We start from the raw sequence: 13363 nt of genomic DNA, 5'->3' as shown, positions 1-13363 counted from the left end.
TAGAAATATTTTAAATGGTGATTTATTAAATAAATGTGTGGCTTTTTAGAGTATCACAGAAGTTTCCACATGTTTGTAACATCACTCCTTAAATATCTTATTTTACAGAAGTGAAACCTGAGGTTCAAAAGGTTAAAAATGTGCTTTATTGGTAAAAATTAGATGTACTCAAGATGTATAGACTGAACAAAATATTTATAAGGCTCTCTGCATCCTTGCTTGGGTATCAGAATCGAGCTGGACCTGTAGCCTGTCTCTTTAAGATGATGCCCCAGACTTGATGTCTGAATGGTCTTACACCCGATCATTAGCCAGGACTTCTGTAGCCTAAACTGATCTGAACAGTTGCAGATCCTACCTCTACAATATCACCATGTCTTCCCCAGTGGATCCTACCTCTACAATATCGCCGCGTCTTCCCCAGTGGACCTTTCATACAAGTGAAGATAAACAAAAGGTGAGAGCCCTGAGATGTCATCAGGTTGGCAAAGCAGGTTGTATGAGCTCCTTTGTGCCAACCTGCTCATATTCATATATGGGGCAGAATTTGTCTTGAGATCCGCCTTCACCTGATTGAGAGGTTGGGAGGAAATAACTAATTCACCCACCTCAAGTTTCTTCAAGGCTCTGCTATATCCCCCAAAGAACTTGAGATTTGTTCATTAAAAATAGCCTTGGGTTAGTTACGATAAAGAATCTGCCTGCAATTTGGGAGACCTGGGTTTGATCCCTGGGTTGGGAAGATCCCCTGGAGAAGAGAATAGCAATCCACTCCAGTATTCTTGCCTGGAGAATCGCATGGACAGAGGAGCCTGGCAGGCTACAGTCCACGGGATTGCAAAGAGTCGGACACGACTGAGCCACTAATACACTGTTAACCACAATGTAAGGAAATAAGCAAAGGGAGCTTTGTTTCATATTTTTGCTGCCTCCAAAGCCCTGTGAAAAAAGGAAGTCTGAGAGGAGCTAGTGGAATGTCAGAAACATGCACTAAGAGGCTGTGAGAGATCTAGGTTCCCCATCTTCCCACCAATTACCTGTATGACTATGCGGCAAGTCATTTAATCCTCTGAGTCTCGATTGTGCACCTGTAAAACAGGAATAATTGCTTACTGACACCCAGTGTGTCTTGAGTTTTACAAGTTATTGTTCAAAGAAGTTGCAGCTTTGCTTTCACAACTTTAAAATGCTTTGACTCTTTTTTATTTAAATTCTTGGAGTTTTTAGTTTTTGAGGATAGCAGCTTTCAGCTTTCAAAGTCCGATTCTTTGTGACCCCATGGACTGCAGCACGCCAGGCTTCCCTGTCCACCACCAACTCCCAGAGCTTGCTCAAATTCATATCCATCAAGTCAGTGGGGCCATCCAACCATCTCGTCCTCTGTCGTCCCCTTCTCCTCCTGCCTTCAATCTTTCCTAGCATCAGGGTCCTTTCCAGTGAGTCAGTTCTTCACATCAGACGGCCAAAGTATTGGATCTTCAGCTTCAGCATCAGCCCTTCCAGTGAATATTCAGGACTGATTTCCTTTAGGATTGACTGGCAGGCTCTCCTTGCAGTCCAAGGGACTCTCAAGAGTCTTCTCCAACACCACAGTTCAAAAGCATCAAGGCTTCAGTGCTCAGCTTTCTTTAGAGTCCAACTCTCACATCCATACATGACTACTGGAAAAACCATAGCTTTGACTAGATGAACCTTTGTTGGCAAAGTAATATCTCTGTTTTTTAATATGCTGTCTAGGTTGGTCATAGCTTTCCTTCCAAGGAGCAAGCGTCTCTTAATTTCAGGGCTGCAGTCACCATCTGCAGTGATTTTGGAGCCCAAGAAAATTAAGTCTCTGTTTCTGTTGTTTCTCCATCTATTTGCCATGAAGTGATAGGACCAGATGCCATGATCTTCATTATTTGAATGTTGAGTGTTAAACCAGCTTTTTCACCCTCCTTTTTCACTTTCATCAAGAGGCTCTTTAGTTCCTCTTCACTTTCTGCCATAAGGGTGGTCATCTGTATATCTGAGGTTATTGATACTTCTCCCTGCAATCTTGATTCTAGCTTGTGCTTCAACCAGCCCAGCATTTCTCATGATATACTCTGCATATGCAGATATGCAGATGACACCACCTCACATATGCAGATTACACCAGCCTTATGGCAGAAAGTGAAGAAGAACTAAAGAGCCTCTTGATGAAAGTGAAAGAGAAGAGTGAAAAAGTTGGCTTAAAACTCAACATTCAGAAAACTAAGATCATGGCATCTGGTCCCATCACTTCATGGCAAATAGATGGGGAAACAGTGGAAACAGTGACAAACTTTATTTTGGGGGGCTCCAAAATCACTGCAGATGGTGACTGCAGCCATGAAATTAAAAGATGCTTATTCCTTGGAAAAAAGTTATGACCAACCTAGACAGCATATTAAAAAACAGAGCTATTACTTTGCCAACAAAGGTCCATCTAGTCAAAGCTATGGTTTTCCCAGTAGTCATGTATGGTTGTGAGAATAGGACTGTAAAGAAAGCTGAGCACCAGAGAATTGATGCTTTTGAACTATGGTGTTGGAGAAGACTCCTGAGAGTCCCTTGGATAGCAAGGAGATCCAACCAGTCCATCCTAAAGGAAATCAGTCCTGAATATTCATTAGAGCGACTGATGTTGAAGCTGAAACTCCAATACTTTGGCCACCTGATGCAAAGAACTGACTCTTTTGAAAAGACCCTGATGCTAGGAAAGATTGAGGGCAGGAGGAGAAGGGGAAGACAGAGGATGAGATGATTGGATGGCATCACCGACTCAATGGGCATGAGTTTGAATAAGCTCCAGGAGTTAGTGATGGACAGGGAGGCCTGTCGTGCTGCAGTCCATGGGGTCGCAAAGAGTCAGACACAACTGGGTGACTGAACTGAACTGACTGAACTCTGTATATGTTACATAAGCAGGGTGACAATATACAGCCTTGACGTAATCCTTTTCCAATTTGGAAGCAGTCTGTTGTTCCACGTCCAGTTCTAACTGTTGCTTCTTGACCTGCGTATAGATTTCTCAGGAGACAGGTAAGGTGGTCTGGTATTCCCATCTCTTGAGGAATTGTCCACAGTTTGTTGTGATCCACACAGTCAAAGGCTTTCAGTTCAGTTCAGTTCAGTTCAGTTCAGTCACTCAGTTGTGTCCAACTCTTCGCAACCTCATGAACTGCAGCACACCAGGCTTCCCTGTCCATCACCAACTCCCAGAGCTTACTCAAACTCATGTCCATCAAGTCAGTGATGCCTTCTAACCATCTCATCCTCTTTCATCCCCTTCTCCTCCCACCTTCAATCTTCAATCAGTATCAGGGTCTTTTCCAATGAGTCAGTTCTTCATAGCAAGTGGCCAGAGTATTGGGGTTTCAGCTTCAACATCAGTCCTTCCAATGAATATTCAGGACTGATTTCCTTCAGGATTCACTGGTTGGATCTCCTTGCGGTCCAAGAGACTCTCAAGAGTTTTCTCCAACACCACAGTTCAAAAGCATCAATTCTTCAGTGCTCAGCTTTCTCTATGGTCCAACTCTCACATCCGTACATGACAACTGTCAAAGGCTATGGCATAATCAATAAAGCAGAAGTAGATGTTTTTCTGGAATTCTCTTGCTTTTTCTATGATCCAGTGGATGTTGGCAATTTGATCTCTGGTTCCTCTGTCTTTTCTAAATACAGCTTGAACATCTGAAAGTTCACGGTTCACATACTGTTGAAGCCTAGCTTGAAGAATTTTCAACATACTTTGCTAGCATGTGAGATGAGGGCAGTTGTGCAGTAATTTGAACATTCTTTGGCATTGCCTTTCTTTGGGATTGGAATGAAAACAGACCTTTTCCAGTCCTGTGGCCACTGCTGAGTTTTCCAAATTTGTTGGCATGTTGAGTGTAGCACTCAATATGTTAAAATAGCATCATCTTTTAGGATTTGAAATTGCTCGGCGGGAATTCCATCACCTCCACTAGCTTTGTTCGTAGTGATGCTTCCTAAGGCCACTTGACTTCACATTCCAGAATTCTGGCTCTAGGTGAATGATCACACCACCATGGTTATTTGGGTCATGAAGATCTTTTTTGTATAGTTCTTCTGTGTATAGCAGCTTTACTGAGATAAAATTCAAGTATTATACAATTCAAATATTTAAAGTATACAATTCAGTGGGTTTTAGTGTATTCATAAGAGTTATGTAATCATCAACACAATCAATTTTAGAACATTTTATCACCCCCAAAAGAAGCCTATATCCTTTATCTATCACACCTCAATCTCCCCATCCATTCTCTTCCAGTATTAGGTAACCACAATCAAACTTCTGTCTCTACTTTCTGCCTATCAGCCATCTGTTTCTACTTTCTGTCTATCTTGGATGTTTCATATAAATGAAATCATACTGTAAATGGACTTCTGTGTCTGGCTTCTTTCACTTAGCATAATGTTTTCAAAGTTTATCCATGCTGTAGCATGTATTGGTACTTATCCTTTTCTATGGTTAAATAATATTCCACTCTATAGATATAACACATTTTTTTCTTTCATTTATCAGTTGATAGACATTTGGTTTATTCCTACCTTTTAATTATTACAGGTAATGCTACTATGAACATTTCATGTACAAGTTTCTGTGTGGACATATGTTTTCATTTGTCTTAAGTATATACCCAAAAGTGAAATTGCTGGGTTCTACTCCATATGGTATCTCTATGTTTAATCTTTTGAGGAACCACTAGACTGTTCTCCAAAATGACTGCAACATTTTGCATTCCTGCCATCCTTGTATATGGATTCTAATTTCTCCACATCCTGACAACACTTGCCATTGTCTGTCTTCTTTATCACAGCAGATATAAAGTGGTATCACATGATGGTTTTGATTTGCATTTCCCTGATAGCTAATGACATTCAGCATCTTTTCTTAAGTTTGTTGGTCCTTTTTTCCTTCATTTTGTTGCTTGTTCTTTTGGTGTCATATCTAAGAATCCATTGCCAAATCCATAGTGACAAAGATTTACTCCTGTTTCCTTTTAAGTGGTACCATCTTTGGAAAGATGTTTACTCAAATCATTTGCCCATTTTAAAATCGAGCTATTATTGAACTGTAAGAATTCTTTACATAGTGTAAATATATATTCTAAGTATTCTTAGCAGATCTGTGATTTGGAAATATTTTCACCCATTCTGCAGGTTGTCTTTTCACTTTCTTGATAGTGTACCTTTTGAAGGAAAAAAAGTTTTTAACGTTCGAGAAGTCCAATTTATCTTTTTTTTTTTTTTCATTTTGTTGTTTGTGCTTTTGGTGTCATATCTAAGAATCCATCACCAAATCCAAAGTCACAAAGATTTACTCCTATGCTTCCTTCTAAAAGTCTTACAGTTTTAGCTTTACTTTTAGGCCTTTGATCCATTTTGATTTAATTTTGTAGAGGTATAAGGTAGAGATTCATCTTCATTCTTTTGCATGAAGAATGGCTATCCATTTGTTGGAAAGTCTATTCTTTTTCCATTGAATGATGTTGGCATTTTTTCCCAAAAACCAGTTGACTGTAGATATGTAGGTTTATTTCTGGGCTCTCATTTCTTTTCCATCGATCAGTACGGCCATCCGTACTCTGCTACCGTACTGTCTCAATTACTGTTGCTTTGTAGTAACTTTTGAAATCAGGAATATGAGTCCTCAAACTTTGTTCTTCTTTTGCCAAGATTATTTTTGGGTTTTCTGGGTTCCTTCCATTTGCATATTAATTCTCAACTCCTTTCTAAAACTTCAAAAAGAAAAGCTCTTCCAGTGTAGGTGAGCTGTCACATATATAATTTCATTTTTTTCTTTTTTTTGCCTTTTGGGGATATAAGAACAAAGAAATCAATGTTTTTTTAGTCTTGTGGCTTCAGTATAGTAGGAATTTCCCCCAAACAAATTCATCCAATTGAACATTCTTTAAATTTTCCTTTGCACTATTTATCCTCTTCTTTCCCTAATGAGAGATTCTTTAAAATTGTTCAGCTTGAGAAGCTTTGCCTGCTAAGAACAATCTCAGACACTTGGCCACATCTTTCTTAATTCCAAGCTTTAGAGGTTGTCACTGGTTAGTCAGAGAAAAAGGCAACAGTAATTAGCCCTGCATCCATTTGCAATCTGAAGAAAATATATTCAAGAAATGTTCTCTAAAACCATTCTCTTATTTTAAATTCTTGATATTGGCATCACCTAATAAAAAGCTGATGCCCTTACCCACCCCCTTCACCCCCACAGAGTAATGCGATGGCCTCAAGAATTCATGTAAAAGCCCCCTCTCAAATGAGCATATTTAGCGGCAAGGGAAATGGTGTTGAAAGCAATGGAGACCTGCAGAGAGAGAGCAGAGGAAAGGATAAAGAGCAAGATAAGGGCAGAAACCAATTGGAACAGAGAAGGGAAGAGAATGAAGAGGGAAAGGGAAAGGGGAGCTCAAAAAGGGAGAGCGAAGCATATGGCAGGTATCAATTATTTACCATTTATGCACAATAAAAAAAATGCACTTTAACTACAGGAAGAGCACCAAATCCACTCAATAACCATTTAAAAGCATATGGAAATAAAACATAGCCATTTAAAGGGCTGTAATAAATGTTCAATGCTCTTTGTAATGCCCCTGAAAGAATACAAGTGTTAAGCCTTGGTAAATTACACTTAAAAGTAAGTGTAACATAAAAACGAAATTAGGCATACAAATAACCTCACACTTAGGCATTTTTTAAAAGTCTCTTTCAAACAGTTAATTAGAAAATCCTCTAAGGAGCGTAACTTTTCTTCTCTCATATTCTCTTCCCTTAACAACAGAGCCAAGCCAGTGGCAAGAGCAAGTAAACATAGATCCAGGATGCAGAGAAGGTCTGCATGTCCTCAGACCTGGAAAAAAAGAAAAACGGAGGAAACAACAAAGAGCAGGCACTGTCAGAACTGCTGCCTTCACTTATTAGAGAACTGAATGAAACCCTTAAACACGAGTCACAGGAATATGTAGATGGCATCATAGGCTCTGTTTCCCAACTGCACATTTTAATAGCTTCAGTGTTCTCTTCACAATGCGATAAGCCAATCAAAAAGTACTATTAAATTCATGTGCCCATTCTTCATTAACATCTGCTGTATAATATAGTCACATTTCCAGTAAACCAGGTCCTACATGCTACAGCCTTAAAAGGGAGAGAATCAAAAAGAGGCTGGCTCCAAGGGAGCCATAGCCAAGAGACACCAGCTTAAAACAGGGACAGGGTGGGGTGAGGCTGCTGGCAGAATTTGCTGTGTTCTAGCCTGCAAATGCCACATTAAGGTTCTCATTACAAACAAGAGTTGTCTCAGCTGTCAATGAGCAGCACATGTCTTCCCTACCCTGTCAGCCCCCCGATCTTTTTTGCATTTGTAGTACAGCACATGACACCTACAGAATTTCATGACTGTGGCAGCCTGGGTGTCCCAGGAAGCAGACTCTGAGTCAGAGATTAGAGTGCAGGGTACTTTTAGGGGGCTGCTCTTGCAATACCAGCACCTAGGGAAGGGAAGGGAAGAGAAGGGAAGGAAGTAAAACTGGACAGAGGGGGAAGTCGGGCTGCAATGCAGTTTTGTTTTGTTTTCTTTTCTTTTTTTAATCTTGGCTGGGTCAGGTCTCAGTTGTGGTGTGCGGGCTCAGTTGCCTTGCAGCATGTGGGATCTTAGTTCCCAGACCAGGGATTGAACTCAAGTCCCCGGCATTGCCAAGTGGATTCTTAACCACTGGACCACGAGGGAAGTCCCTGTAATGCAGTTTCAATGGACATCTCATCCAACATTCTGGAGGCTGGCTTCTCAATGCTGTCCCATTTGGATGAGAGGGCCAGGGCTCCCTACCCCTTGCTCAAGCAGTCTTTGGATGCAGCTGTCCCAGGGAGGGGGTGTGGCCTTGTTCAAAGCAGCTCTCCCCACCAGAGAGAACCCAGAGGGGCTGGCTGCCCACAGCACCCCAGCAGTTGGAGGTATCAAACCCATAGGACAGAGAAGGGATCTGATCAGCACCACAGGAAGCAAATAGAACAGGCCTTTTGGGGTTCATCTGTTCATTCAGAAAACATTTGCTGCATCATCTCAGTGGGCACGGCCCTAGAGGTGGAAATGGCAACCCACTCCAGTACTCTTGCCTGGAAAATTCCACAAAGGAGCCTGGCAGGCTATACAGTCTGTAGAGTCGCGGAGTCAGCCATGACTGAGTGACTGAGCAGGCATGCACATCCTTTCAGCAAACACTTGTTGCATCATTTCAGTGGGCATGGCTCCCACTGACAATGATTGATGAGCGTTTCCAGCATGTCTGCCCGCAGAGAACACAAAGAGCTTTATACTCATCATGCCCCCAGAAGTCTCTGTGAGGCAATACAGTATCAAGGACTCACCTGCCCATTTTATACATAGGAAAACTGATGATGAAGAAAAGCAATCAGCTCAACTCTTTTACAGGTCAACCATCCAGTATTTAAAAGAAAAAAAGGCATCTGAGGAGATGATGGCAAATCTTGCCTGCCAATGTAGGCAGTCCATTGACATGGAGTCATAGATGGGCAGGAACAGGACAGACAGAGAACTAATGAGAAATTTCTTGATCTCTGGACTCTTTCCTCCTCCCTGGCTTCTATCTATTTTTGCAGATGCCAGAGGGCAAGATGTAGTCCATAAATTATACTCTGACCCCATTTTCTAAATTTCATTAAAAACATTTTTTTTTTCTTTTTTATCTGAAAATTTCTCTTTCAACTCCCATAAAGACACTCCTGGGTCAGTCTTATTACCCAATAAGTAACCTGCTACTGTTCACACTGACTGTAATCAAGCCTGTGCTATGGTTCTAACAATACACGAAAATGTGTCACAGACCGCCAGCATTCACCCTCTTGTGTCGTTTCACTTAATTAATAAGTGGGACAAAGATTACAGAAAAGGAAGAAATCTGATTACACAGCATTATAATGGCATTGTAGTCTCCTGTAAAGGCTGAATGGGGTCTGCCCCCTTAAAAATCTCCATTTGCTCCACCATTGCACCACGGAAATGTCAGCTCGACTCTCCCCCGGCGGCCCCCACCCTGAGGTGACCTTTAGCTGCATCTCTCAGTAATACTAACCCATTAGTCATGCCTGGGTCAGTGATGTGTCAATAACAGAATAATTATTGAAGAAAGCCTTAAGAGGAAGGACAGCAGCCTGGATTTTGAGTTAACTCAACCCAAACCGGCACCACGGCTTGTTGAATAAATGAATGGATGTCGAATAAATGGTCCCTTTACATCTGGAGACCTAAAGGCTGTTGATTCCATTAATCCAGGAGGTTATTTGTAGCTGCTAAATACCTTTTTAGACAAGTAAGTGGCACGGCTTTTACTCCCGCTGACTACACCCCACCCGCTCTAGTAGAACAAATTTGCTGTACTTAATGGTTCTGGCATTTTAAAAGGAAGTCAGTCAGGGCTGTTCAGCCTGCCTGCACCTTTCGAGGGCAGGGGTGATGAACCTCTCCCTACTCACAGGAGGGACAGGCTTAAGATCCTGAAATTAGAGATGCTTCCAAACCTTGTGAAGGATCTCTGATAGAAACCAAACAGCCAGGTGCCGATGGAAGAAACGAGGAATGATGAGAGAGGCCGTGTGGCTTCATGGCTAAAGGCGGAGTGCCAGAGACAGAGGCCCACACAGACAGAACTCCGCGTAGAGACTGATGTTAAGCTGCCGCAAGTTAAGGAAGCATCAGAAGCTGGGAGAAAGGCCTGGAACAGGTCCTTCCTTGGCAAGTATGGCCTTGCCGACATCGTCATCTTGGACTTTTATCATCCAGACCTGTGAGACAGGAAATTTCTGTTATTTAAGCCACGTAGTTTGTGGTACTTTGTTATAGTAGCTCTAACAAACTAATGTACTTGTTAATAACTTGCAATCAGCAGGCCTGGTATGGAGTTCTGTCATCATTGACTTGTCGTGTCATCTTGGGCAAGTTACTTCTTTAGCTCTCTAATTCCTACAAAGGCAAGACAATAATACATGGTCTACCTACCTCACACGTCCGTTGTGGGAGTCAAATCTTTATGTATGCAAAAGCACTTTGCAAACTCTAACATAACACATGTGCATTGTATGTGACAAGAAAGTGTCTAGTATGACATTCTGTATGGTTGGTTAGTTAGTTAGTTCAGTCGTTCAGTCGTGTCTGACTCTTTGTGACCCCATGAATCACAGCATTACTTCCCCAAAGGTATGTACAAATTAGGGTCTCCAGAATTCTATAAAGATAATTCCAATGATGTTCAGAAAATAAACAAACAAACCCCAGACTCCCTCTTCCTAACCATTTTGCCTATAATGGGCAAGATAGATTTGAATAAGAAACAGGGAGCCTATTAAGGAAAAAAGGGAGAGGCCAGATCTAGAGTTGCCTCTTCCTAATATTACACTCCAAGTGCAAACACGAGCAAAACAAGGTAAATAACATACCAAATAGGCACCAGCCAAGACCAGCTGCCCAGGACAGATCTATCCCCCAGGAGCACAGAGGCCCAGAGAAGGAGACACAGCTGGAGTTAAGGGATATAATGCACAACACGCAATGGCAGCTTCTATACTATAACAGTCTTCTTTAGAAGCCATATCTAATATTCTCATGTTGTTGTTTTAACAAGCAGGTGTTTCTCCTATATTCACTTGCAACCAGAATAAATCCTATAATTCTTCAGTTTCAGCTATTAGATGAAGCTGCATTTTTTTTAAGTCCAAGAAACAAAATGAATGCACAAGACAATCCATAGATAGTGTGTGCCCCTGATATGATACCATGAAATTGGCACTTTACCTCTATGGTCTTCATCCATATAACCTGGTCTAATGATAAGAAAAGCAGGAGACAAATGGAGAGACATCCTACAGAATGCCTTCCCAGTACCCCTCCAAACTGGCAAGGTCACCAAAAACAAGGGAAGCCTGAGAAACGACCAACCCAAAGGAGTCTAAGAAGGCATAGCAGATGTATGACAAAAACCACTACAATATTGTAAAGTAATTAGCCTCCAACTAATAAAAATAAATGAAAAAAAAAAAGAAGACATAGCAGTTAAATGTAATGTAGTATCCTGAATAGGATTCTGGAACAGAAAAGGGACATGAGGTAGAAGCTAAATGAAATATGAATAAACTGTGAGCTTTAGTTAATAATGATGTATCAATATTGGTTCAGTAATTGTAACAAATGTACTATGCTAAAATAAGATGCTAATAATAGGGAAAACTGCATACAGGTAGGTATATGGAAACTCTCTGTATATCATCTCAGTTTCTCTGTAAATCTAAAACTATTGTAAAAAAAAGTGAAAGTCATTAAAAATTTTTTAAAGGCAATCTAAATTTTGTTCTCATTTTTTGAAGAGTATTAGAGGAAATTATATTTTTGTCTTACAAAAACACTTCTTTAAAATCCCCTTTCCTCTTCTCTATAGATATTACACAACCTAAAATTTCTCCAGAGCCTCTTGCTCTTTTAAATCCCTACACACATATGCACACACACACCTGCACACACACACACCCAGAAACCATGGCTCTTTTTGTCTCTCATCATCCGTTGCTGAGAAAATGCTATCTCCCTTGTTACCATTCCTCACCTACAGGCCCTTCCCGAATGTGTCACCATCAAGACTTCTGTTCCATAGGACTTCCCTGGTGGTCCAGCAGTTAAGGCTCCAAGCTTCCGATGCAGGGGGCGCAGGTCTGATCCCTGGTCAGGGAACTAAGATCCCGCATGCCACACTAAAAGAAAAGACTTCTCTTCTAAGCCAGTCAGTCACAGACGCTCTGGAAACCTGGATGACACAGCACCTAAACAATACCTATTCCATGTACCTGTTCTCTCCTTGTTGTTCACGAAAGAAAAGCATAAAGCATTCCCTAGAAAGTGCAGTTCTTCTCCAGATCTGTCAGATTTTCTTACAAGCAATTCTAGTGGAGAATGTGTAACAAATAAAATTGTCTACCTCAATATATGATAAATATTTTAAAAGTAAAAAAGTAAACATGTCACTAATTTAATTCTCTTACTACCTAGATACATGAAATAGTGTTGAGTTGTTTTTTTTTTTTTTTTAGAAAGGTAGTCCCGGAAGACTATATGCAAAATTCATACTATTTAATAAAGATCAAAAATAAACAAAGCTAAAGATTATATTGTTTAGACAAATCTGAATAGGTGATAAAATTAATTATTTTAAGAAACAAAGGAGCAATAAACACAAATTTCAGGATAGTGGTTATCTCCTATGAAGGAAGGTAATATTCTTGGTCTTATCTTGAATAAATATTATGTTTTGTAACATACATGTGTGTGTGTGTGTGTGTGTGTGTGTGTGTGTGTGTGTGTGTGTGTTCTTTGGTGTGTATAAAAAAGATATATTTTCAAAAGATAATTCAAGCCCTATTGGTGTATTTTATCAGTCAGATTCCTCCAGGCAAAGAAACCAACCTTGGGTTATTTGAACAGAAAAAGATCTTATTAATAAGATACTGGGCAGATCACAGAATAGCCAGAAGGACGGGAAGGCCAGTCTAGGGGTCAACCAAGAACTCAGGCAGCAGAGCCAGCCCTGGGAAGTCACGAACACAGACACTACAGCTTACATCGCCAAGCCAACAGCACGGAACTCCGATGAGGGCACTAGAACCTTAGCACACTGCCTCTCAAAACTGGACAGGGGATAGCTGCAGCCAACAGGGGCCCTGCAACCCTTGCTTCATCTCACCTGCTCCTCTAGTTTCCAGCTCTGGGTGGATAAATCTGATTGGTGGGGCCCAGGTCACACGCTTGTGCCTTATCTGCAAGGGAGGCTGGGAACCTGTTTAGCTTTTCCTGTACAAAGCAGGCTCTGCCTCCCTCAACACTCATAGGTAGTGAATCTCCCACACAGAGATAGTGACTTCAGACGCTGGGTGTCAAAACAGTTGATAAATGTCCACATTTTAGCTTTTAAACATCAACTTGCATCCTTATTCCCAAGCTTCTGCTTTTTAAAATATTGCTGCTTAACATAACGTCCCTCATTTAATCAATGACGTATCACCTTATGCCCACAGGATGAAGAGTATCCAAAGACCCAGGGTCTCACGAGGTCCTATACCCAGCTCCAAGATCTCTCAGTGTCCATTCTTACATTAGTTCTATCCTGACCTTCTGGTATTCTGTACCCTCTAAACCAAACAAACTCTTAAGCTAATTCCCATAAACTCACCCTATGAACATAATGGAGGAAACAGAAAATAAGGAAGAGGGAAGAGAAAGAAGATTAAAGTATAAAAATATGTTTAACCCAATCAAAAA

Source organism: Dama dama, chromosome 8, assembly GCF_033118175.1.
Source record: "Dama dama isolate Ldn47 chromosome 8, ASM3311817v1, whole genome shotgun sequence".
NCBI lineage: Eukaryota > Metazoa > Chordata > Mammalia > Artiodactyla > Cervidae > Dama > Dama dama.
Note: the sequence above shows the minus strand (reverse complement) of the source record.